At 42.0% G+C, this 11,048-nt stretch overlaps 1 non-coding gene across 1 annotated transcript; it reads left to right on the top strand.

Moving 5' to 3' along the window:
* Window positions 1-10,658: 10,658 nt before the first annotated feature.
* On the top strand, window positions 10,659-10,731 carry TRNAG-UCC (transfer RNA glycine (anticodon UCC)). The gene has a single exon. It is a non-coding gene; the product is annotated as a tRNA-Gly (tRNA).
* Window positions 10,732-11,048: the final 317 nt, after the last annotated feature.

Below are 11,048 nucleotides of genomic sequence, written 5' to 3'. Positions count from 1 at the left end.
GCAGTCCTGGCTCCCGCAAGGCTCCTCTGCCCAAGGGATTCTCCAGGCAAGAATACTGGAGTAGGTTGCCATGCCCTCCTCCAGGGGATCTTCTGACCCAGGGATCGAACCTGGGTCTCCAGCATTGCTGGCATGAAGGAGTGTGAAGTGTGAGAAGGTGAGAAGACAAGGATGAGTTTGCCTTCTTCCGTTTCCTTTTGCTTCTCTTCTGGCCGTCTCTTCCCTCTGTGAGGGTAAATGCAGTTAATGAGGCAGTGATTTTTTTTCCTGTCTCTTCCTGGGTTGTAAATGAGCCCACTAAAGCAGGGGTTGGAGGAACCCACTGGTCCTGGAGTAATCTGAAATCCAGGGAGTAACCAGGAGTCCAGGGAGTGATCTAGAGTCCAGGGAGTGATGTGGAGTGCAGTTTTTGAGTTTGCCGGTGACAGAATGGAATTAGAGGAAGGGAAACAGGGATCTCCAGGGAGAGGAGTCAGTCTCTTCACTTGTAACCAGGAGGGAATAAGACCCAGGTTCAAGCCCTGGGTTGGGAAGATCCCCTGGAGAAGGAAATGGCAACCCACTCCAGTATTCTTGCCTGGGAAGTCCCATGGACAGAGGAGACTGGTGGGTATGTCCATGGGGTCACAAAGAGTTGAACACGACTGAGCTCACACGCTGTATTTAATTAGTCTGTAGAGTGTTATACTTTTTCCCAGAGAATGTCAAACCCATGCAAAAGCTACGTATCTTATCTGATGTAGATTTAAAATGATGAATCTATAATATAGCAGCCTAAAATGTGTTTTGAGATTGTTTAAAATTCTGAAATAATGTCTGATTCAGCTGAAAAAGTCATTGCATTTGTCATGGCTGTGAAAATTAAGAAATGAATATTTTAAGCTAGAAAATTGGTCAAATATTCTATCGTGGCCCTGTCCAATAGAATCATGAGCCACAATGACAAGCCATAAATGTAATTTAAATGTTGTTGGTAGCCACATAAAAATATATATATATTGATGAAATTAATTTGAATAAATTTCATGCAAACCAATGCATCCAAAGTACAATTTCAGCATATAATCAATACAGAACTATTACTGACATAGTTTGCATTGTTTGTTCATACTAATTCACCATACTCTTACACGCGTTTTCCACGTACTGTGCATCGTGGTTTGGACCAGCCCCACTTGCCGTGTTGATTAACTACTTGTGGTCAGTGGCTGCTGTGTCAGGTCACATCGGCCCTTAGGTTTTTTTGTAACTCTGTGGAAACATGACTAAACATTAATCAAAACATGTCTGTCACCCACTTGAATCTAGCAGAGGACACTTCTTCCAGGCCATCATTTTTCAGAGATGATTCTGTTAGCCAGGTAGCTCTGTGGTTGCTCAGTTGCTAAGTCATGTCCGACTCTCTTTGACCCCATGACTGTAGTGCCCCAGGCTTCCCTGTCCTTCACCATCTCCCAGAGTTTGCTCAAACTCTAGTCTGTTGAGTCGGTGATGCCATCCAATCATCTCATCCTCTGTCATCCCCTTCTTCTCCTGCCCTCAACCTTTCCCAGCACCAGGGTCTTTTCCATTGAGTCAACTCTTGGAGTTAGGTGACCAAAGTATTGGAGCTTCAGCTTCAGCATTAATCCTTTCAATGAATATTCAGGGTTGATGTCCTTTAGGATTGACTATGTAGCTCTATTTGTGTATGAATGTGACTTAAAAGAAATACTGGTGTTTGCACATGGCCCTATCAGTGTTAATATTATTGTCTCCTCTATCCAGCTATGGTTAAAATTGCTCCAAGATTTGAGCCTGCGTCTTCCCTGGTGACACCCGAGGAGGCTCCCGGGAGCTCCCGGCTGCGGCAGATCAGATGACAGGGCGCTCAGGCGCGCTTCTGCTGGATGTGTCCGGGTGCAAGTCCCAATTTGTGCCGTTTGGCACCTGTGCAGACAAGCAGCGAGCTTCTGGCTAAACCAAACCACACCCTATGGTCCCAGCTCAATTTTATTGCCCAAGATCTGCTTTCCTACTTAGCTATCTTTATGTTCATAGTTTTTTCAATACAAGACAAAGTTAATTATCATACTAAGTGAAGTAAGCCTGACAAAGACAAAATACGTTAAAAATATCACTTACATGTGGAACCTGAAAAAAAGGTACACACGAACTTATTTACAAAGCAGAAGTAGATGCACAGGCATAGAAAACAAACTTAGGGTTACCAAAGGGGAAGTCGGGGGAGGGATAAATTAGGAGGATGAAATTAACACGCACACTGTGTGTGATGTGCTTAGCTGCTCAGTCATGTTTTATATCATTGTGTGTGCTTAGTCACTCAGTCATGTCTCATTCTTTGCGACCCCATGGACTGTAGCCTCTAGGCTCCTCTGTCCATGGGAGTTCTCCAGGCAAGAATACTGGAGTGGGTTGCCATGCCCTCCTCCAGGAGATCTTCCCAACCCAGGGATCGAACCCAGGTCTCCTGAGTTGCAGGCAGATTCTTTACCATCTGAGCCAACAGGAAAGCCCAACATACACACTACTTTATGTAAAATAAATAACCAACAAGGACCTACTGTATAGCACGGGGAACTATACTTAATATTTTGTAATAACCTATGAGAGGAAAGAATCTGAAAAACATTATTATTATTTATTAGATATGTTGTGTTACTTTCAGGTATAATGCAAAGTGTCCAACTCTTTTCAACCCCATGGACTGTAGTCCATCAGGCTCCTTTGTCCATGGGATTTTCCAGGCAAAAATACTGGGGTGAGTTGCCATTTCCTTCTTCAGGAAATCTTCCTGACCCAGGGATCCAACATGGTTTCCTGCATTGCAAGCAAATTCTTTACTATCTGAGCCACCAGGGAAGCCCTAGTATTGTTAGGTATGTGAATCAACTATACTTCAAAAATTAGTAAGAAATGAAATAAACATGAGAAAAAGAAAGAGAGGAGAGAAAAGAAAAAAGCAATTGCAAAATGTTGGTCTTGTTTTCTTGCTGAGAAAACCAGATACCAGTGATCTAATTTACCTGTTTATTCACAAATAGCTAATTAATTGCCCATCATGGGATTTTTTTTGTCATTTTGTTTTCCTTTCAAAATCATATCCATGATGTGTATGCAGATGCTTTTTACATGTTTAAAAAATAAATAATGGGGCTTTTATATATTCTATTATGCAGACTTTGAAAACCCATTTTGTTCTTGATAGCGGTTTGGAAGGTTTGTATGGGCTGACAGCCAAGCCCAGACCTGGCTTTCTGGGAAAGCAAAGGAGTGATGAAAAAGGCCCCTTGCAGTTCCCTCCGTCTGCCGTTCTTCGACTCAGAGATAGACCTTTCTCGATATGATGACTTCCTAATATCTGAAGTGTGAGTGGCTTTACAAGACGTAAAGAGAAACTATCCAGCTGCAAGTTATTACTGTCAGGTCAACTAAATAGATTCCAAGGACCATCATCATGTTTATACGTATCATGGATCATTGGAGATGAAAAACAATGTCTTTGTGGTCTCAGCTCCCTCCTCCCCCACTTTCACAGAAAGAGCTGTAGAGACCCGTGAATAATTGTTGGAATACGTTTCAACAGCAGCCTCTCCACACGGGCAAGCGATTCCACTTAAATTGGTTAATATCCTATTGTTAATGGTCTGCCTTTTCTATAGAAAGGCATTAAGGAAAAGGGTTGGATCACTACATAAATAACATGACATGGTCTTGGCTTTGTCCTGTGAAGTTCCTGCCAAAGACGATTGGAGTCTTCGTGTTTGTTCAATAGGTTTAAAAAAAAAAAGCTTTTGCTTGTCACAAACGTGTCTCATTTATTTACCGAGATCCCTTTCCTTCTGTTTCTCTGTATCCTGTTCTAAAAATACAAGCATATGGACGCTGACAGCCCTGGTTTCTGCCCTGTCAGAATTCTGTTTATGCCACTTGTCTCCTTTAAAGAAAATTACCTACCTTCAGCCTGACATCTCTTGAGACTACTTTTACAATCAAAATACAGTGTGTAGATGGCCAAGTGATTAAACAGATAGGCCAGGATAATAGCTGCAGTCTTGAGAACTTCACGGATTTTTCCGGTGCCTCAGGAGCAGGGTTTGCAGGCCCTACAACTTTGAAAACAAATCCAAACACGGGCGAAGAAGAATTGGAAAGAAATGTGTAGCCCAGATTCCAAATCGCTTTCAAAAATTTTAACTCACTAGTTTTCCAGACTGAATGGCTTCCTGAATAAACACGGCTTGTCATCGTGAGGAAAAGTCTTTGAGATGGTGTGGTTGTGTCTGTGCCTGACACTGGTTTTATCGTTGTTCTAGTAACTTTATAATTTCAGAGTCCTCTTGCCTGAAGGTGACTGTCAGAACTCTGAATCCCTCTTGAGATGGCTGATTTTTTTTTTTCTTTTTAGGTCCAACAACAACCCAGGGAAATTGTCCTTAACACCGCTTATTGATAATTTCAACAATTTTTCCATTTCTACTTTGGCCCAAGTCCCTATTCTTGTTCCATTTGCTTCCCCATCTCGCAAACTTGCTCATATTTCCATTTAAGTCCTTATTACAGATCTTCTAATTCCTTCCATTGGCTGAGTTAGAGCCAAGTGGGAAGGCAAAACCCCAAACAGAACTAATGGAGTTTCAAGACTGTATACAGGTGTCATGGTTTTAAGCCTAAGATCCTCCCAGCTGGACCAGACTGCAATGCTTTGCTGTTCAGCTGGCTGGTGAGTCCCTTTGTGAAGAAACTCCAGGTGCCACCTTGGAAAGTCTCTGAGCTGCTACGTGGAGCCCCAGGTGCTACCGAGGAGGGAAGGGACACTGACAGATGGGCTAAGGGGCTTGGTTCTGCTTGTATCTGTGTCACCTTGGACACGACATTTTAATTATCCATGCCACTGTCCAACAAAATGATTACATTTCCCCTCCCTCCCTTCCAGAATTCTTGACAGGATCAAATGAGCAAGTGATTTTGAGAATGCTGTGTAGACAGAGGTTGTTACAATAAGGATGCTCACTCTGTGGACATGAGTTTGGATGTGTTTTGAGACTGATGGTTTCCTAGTGTTCTTAGTACCACCTTTGGCTCTTCCCTTCCAGAAACTTCTATGGCTGTCCTCTTGCTCAAATGATACAGGCCATGAGTCAGTCCTTTTTGTAAACCTTTGTGCAGGATAAATAGAAGCTTGGGGTGGGGGCAGAGTTGGGCACCAAGCTTCATCCATGGCACTCTGAGGGATTCAGAGACTGGTTCTTGCTCTTTCAAAGCACCAGACTGGTGTTCAAAATATGGCATGTAATAAAAATAAATAAAATAAATACAGCATGTACTGAAAACAATTCATTGTATAGTATGTGTACACGTTACTATTTTATATGCAGTTATCACTTGTTTCACATTAGTAGACTTTTATTAGTAATAAAGACTCAGATTTTGGAAATCTAAGGTGTGACGTATAATATTCAGGATTGTACTTTTTGGGAAATTAGGATTTCATACTTATGGCTATTCTTGTTTCAAATCATTTGTGTTTAATAGGTTCTAGATTTGAATGATAGAATCAACCATTTGAGCTCTGAAATTAATTATAGTCTATTACTCCCAGGGACGGGGGAGCCTGGTGGGCTGCCGTCTATGGTGTCGCACAGAGTTGGACACGACTGAAGCGACTTAGCAGCAGCAGCAGCAGCAATTTAATTAATAGAAAATTAATTTTTCTATTTATATTAGATGTGGTGAACCCTTTTTTTCTCTTAGATCAAATGGAATATCCATTTATTTTTTAAAAATCTGTCCTTTAACCAACACTTACTATGAGTCTGTTCACTGCCCAGCCCTGTGCTAAGTGTTGAGAATAAAATAATATGAAAGACCCACTCTCAACATTTCAACATTTTAAAGTCTAGAAAGTAAAAAAAAAAAAAGAAAAGAAAAAAAATCGGTGATATGTAATTATGTTACCGGTTGCATAAAAGAGTTATTAATAAATGTTACAAGAGCCTTGAAGAAACAGTGTTCTTTCTGCCATGAATGGAAGATGATGAGCTTTGAAAGAGGAGGGAACTCTGGGGCAACCCCAAGAGAAAAGTGAGAGTTTGCCCTTGGTGGAAGAGAGAGAGGTGAGGATGGAGGGAATGATTTTAAAGCAATGGAATGACAGACTGGTAGGCTTCTGTTGTTGCTGCAGTAGGTAGAAAGTATTGAAAGGGGAGAAAAAACTGGAAGAAAAAAAAAGGGCTTCCCTGGTGGCTCAGAGGTTAAAGCGTCTGCCTGCTATGAGGGAGACCTGGGTTCAATCCCTGGGTCGGGAAGATCCCCTGGAGAAGGAAATGGCAACCCAGTCCAGTATTCTTGCCTGGAGAGTCTCATGGACGGAGGAGCCTGGTGGGCTGCAGTCCACAGGTCGCAAAGAGTCGGACATGATTGAATGACTTCACTTTCACTTTTCACTTTGTACAGGAGTTATGGCTCAGCAGTAAAGAATCCACCTGCAGTGCAGGAGACAGAGTTTCATTCCCTGGTTCTGGAAGATCCCCTGGAGAAGGAAATGGCAACTCACTCCAGTATTCTTGCCTGGGAAATCCCATGGACAGCAGAGCTTGGCAGGCTACAGGCCATGGGTTTACAAAGAGTCAGACACCACTGAGTGACTAAAGAACAACAAACAACAATTAGGAAAGTTTGAGTGAATCGCATGAGATCAGATATGAGAGCGGCAGGTACATAAAGTGTAGGTCCTAATTCCAGACACTTTAGAAGCTGGATTTACGGAGCGGGTGATAAACAGGATTTGTCTGCAGGGTATAGGGTAGAGAGGATAAATGTGTATGATGGTGAAGCAAAAGGAAGTGTGTAGGGGTGTTGATAGGTGAATAATAAAGCTGTCATCTGAAAGATGGAGTACAAGACAAAAATCAATTTCGGAAGAAGACAAGGAGTTTTCTAAGGTTGTTATTGTTGTTGCTGTTCAGTTGCTAAGTTGTGTCCAACTCTTTGCAACATCATGGACTGCAGCACACCAGCCTTCCCTGTCCTTCACTATCTTCCAGAGTTTGCTCAAATTCATCTCCATTGAGTCGGTGAAGTGAAGTGAAGCGAAGTCGCTCAGTCATGTCTGACTCTTTGCAACCCCATGGACTGTAGCCCACCAGGCTCCTCCATCCAGGGAATTTTCCAGGCAAGAATACTGGAGTGGGTTGCCATTTCTTTCTCCATGAATCAGTGATGCTATCTAACCATCTCATCCTCTGTCACTCCTTTCTTCTTTTGCATTCAATCCCTCCCTGCATCATGGTATTTTATAGTGAGTTGGTTCTTCCCATTAGGTGGCCAAAGTATTCGAGCTTCAACTTCAACATCAGTCCTTTCAGTGAGTATTCAAGGTTGAGTTCCTTTAGGATTGACTGGTTTGATCTGTTTGCAGTCTCAAGAGTCTTTTCCAACACCACAGTTTCTATGATCCTGCTACTCAAAGAGTGGACCTTGACCCAGTATCATCATGGTTAGGGTAAGGAATGCAGTATCTTGGGTCCTACCGCAGACCTACTGAATCAGAATCTGTTTGACAAGGTCTCTAAAGGAATCCCATGTTCACTGAAGTGTGGTCCAGGAGCATCCTTTATAAGAGGGCTGAGGTTCAGATATCTGCCTATTTGTCAAACAGTGGCTGTAATATACATATGGCTTCCTTGGTGGCCCAGATGGTAAAGAATTACCTGCAATGCAGGAGACCCAGGTTCAATCCTTGGGTTGGGAATATATATATAAAACTTATATATATATATAAATATATATATATATATATCTTACAAGTAACAGAATATGAGGCCTTATTGTTATTGTCCCAGGAATTAAAAATATCAAAATGTAATTTTTAAATAAAATTAACTGCAAAATTCAGGCAAAATGGGAGCCTAGCTTAGATCTGGACACGAACGAATTGATAAACTTTATTTTTGAAAGGAGATGCCTGAATTAACCAGCCAATATGTATTATCTTGCCTTCTCAATCATATGTAAATTTTAGGTGCTCATAGAGTACATACAAAGGAATAAGGCTGTGCCATGTTTTCTAAATACAGAGGGTTTCATTTTGCAGGACTGTGTTGAAAGCACTTAGTTTCCGAGCTCTGAGTTTGGCTTGAAGAAACTGCACTTCAGAAGCATTGTTTAGAATCATGACTTTTCCACTGGGAGTCAGAGAGGCGGCAGGGCAGTTTCCTGATTTTCGTTTTTGGAGTATTGCGTCTTTTCAGTCTTTAGTTACCGTAACGCGCAAGGTAAAGTGATGACAAAGTCACAAAAGACGCTTTAAATTAGCAATTGTCCTTCATCTATTTGGCAAATTTTGATTTTATCAAATCTTCCCCCCCGACCTGGTTCTATCCAATTGCATTAGCACAGCCAGCCCTGGAACTGAATCCGTTTATTAAACTAAACCAGGCAAAGCCAATCACGGCCAGTCATATGCCAACTGGTTACAATAGCTGATTCTAATGATGAAATATAACCCAGTGTTAAAGTCAGACCCAAAACAAACAAACAAATTCCTCCAGATTGAGTGCCACATGGGCTCACTTGAGACACTGCATATTCAGGATATTTATCTAATGGATGGAATCAGATTGAGTACGAGCGTTACTTTCTAGAACCATGGAATTTCTGTTCTTTGAAAATAATTGTGAAATATGCTCCCATATCTTTAGAGTCTCCTGGATTCCTGAACTTGGCTCTTGACAGTAGTTAATTATATTTATTGTGCCGACGTGATGTTTGGAAATCCACTTGGTCTTGATGCTTGTGGGTTTGATCCAGGCAAAAGTCTACCACCACGGGAACCACATTAGCCTGGCTCTGAACCCCCATATTTTACAGAGTAATTCAGCACTCTCTGCTCTCCCTAAAAAGCATTCATGATAATAATCTATTTCTTAAATACATAACATTTGAAAGCACTTTCCTGTCTCTCTAGATTAACAAAAATGGAAAACATTCCATTCTGAAAATACATGATGTAGGCTAGGGATTGACTTTCAGTCTAGGCAGTCATTTTACTGCAAAAATAAACATACCATCACTTAAATTTAAAAGCATATATATATATAATACTTTCATAATATGTTATGAATGTATATTTTACATATTGTAAGATTTTTTTTCCTGAAATTTTTGGGGAACATTAAAGGCTATGATGCCAGTCACACTCATTCATTCACAGGTAACACTCATTTATAAATGAATATACATCTTGGAGATTCTGCTCAAGGATGTTACTGGTTCCAAGTACTTAGCCTACTTTGTCACGCTGTGAGGCTAAAATGGATATGTTTTGAAATGTGGATTAAAATACAGTTTGCCTGACCCAACCCTATGTCACTGGAGTCCTAACTGCTCCCCGTGGGGACATCAAGGGCTGACAGAAAGCATAAGAAGATGAGCTGTTCAAATTCATGTTTACAGAATTGGAAGTCATGTAACTTCTTCTTTCTCAATAGACAGCTCTTAGTAACCTGATCCCCTTAGCCTGGCTTCAGGAGGATTTCTGTGCAAAGTGAAGGCATCTTACAGGGTTGTCTTGTCCTGACCCACTGAGAGCACTGGGCATTGAGGTATGGCTCTGTAATAGAGCAGTCTCGTGAAGAATTTAAAAAATTCACAAAACCCACCTGGATAGGATGAGGCCATCATCCTTTTTACTTGCCTAGTCATATGTATGAATGTGGTACCCTCTTTGCTTCCTACTCAGTTTGAAATGCCTTCCAATTAACACCCGAATACAAAGCATGCCCCGTAAGAGTAGAATCAAGGATTTAGACTTGTAAACCATATAGCAAGTTTTGAAAGTACCAGACACCATATCCTATCACTTTTGTGGTGAACATGTATATACAACTATATGTATCTGGAAATAATAGCGCATCAAGATGGTTAACAACCAAAATAGAATTCATTAATATTTTTCATACACTCTAAAAATCTTTTAATCTTCAGTTTAAATCTCTCTCTTGATCCCAGACTCATTAGTCTAGACACTTCCTTGAAATGTATTCTCGAGTGTCTTATAAGCATACTGGGTTCAACATGTCCAACCTAACTCCCCCCAAACCTGCTTACATCCACCCTCCTATTCTTAGTATCAGGCATTATAATCCATCTTGGTGCTCAGGCCAGAAACCTAGGAGTTATCTTTGAAGCCTCTGCATCCGTCATCCGCACATCTGATGCCCAATCTAATGCCAAGTCCTGCGGCCACCTCCTCCAAGATATGTGTGTCAAGTCCATCAGATTCTCCATGGCCACCACCTCTGTGGCCCTTTTCCCTGGACCTCTACCATGGGCTTTCCCTCCAAAGCCACACTTCAAACCAAATTAGTCCCTCCACAGCATCTAGAGGTTGTTTTAAAATGTGAACTGTGTCATGTTGCTCCTTCATATGAGGGCTCTCACTTGGAATAAAATCCTAAGTGCTCACCATGGGCTGCAAGGCAGCAGTCAACACCTCCCTCACCAGCATCAGCTGAGATATCTCCAACCTGCTCACCAACTTCTCCCATGGTAGGTTGTGGGTTGAACTGTGCCCACTCCTGGAACCTGTAAATGTGACCTTATTTAAAAATAGGGACATTGTGGATGTCCAGTTAAGATGAGGTCACTGATGGACTTCCCTGGTGGTCCAGTGGTTAAGACTCTGCACTTCCACTGCAGAGGGTGTGGGTTCGAACCCTGGTCAGGGAACTAAGATATTGCGTGGTGCACAAGAAATTAAAAAAAAAAAAAAGGGATGAGGTTTTTCGTGTGGGGTTCGTGGAATATGACTGATGTTCTTATGAGAGGGGAGGCAGGTCATGTGAAGACACAGACCTAAGGGGAGAACCCTACGTGATGACAAGAGCAAAGACGGCTCCAATGCAGCTGCACAACAGGGGAACTGAGGATGGAAAGGCAGCCCGGGACGCCAGCAGGGGGAAGAGAATGCTCCACCCAGAGTCGCAGGGGGCGTGGCCTTGGCGATGCCTGGATTTCCGACTTCCGGCCTTCAAAATGGTGAGAAG

This window comes from Bos indicus, chromosome 12 (genome assembly GCF_029378745.1).
Source record: "Bos indicus isolate NIAB-ARS_2022 breed Sahiwal x Tharparkar chromosome 12, NIAB-ARS_B.indTharparkar_mat_pri_1.0, whole genome shotgun sequence".
NCBI classification, from domain to species: Eukaryota; Metazoa; Chordata; class Mammalia; order Artiodactyla; family Bovidae; genus Bos; species Bos indicus.
Note: the sequence above shows the minus strand (reverse complement) of the source record. Positions and strands in the feature narration are given on the sequence as shown.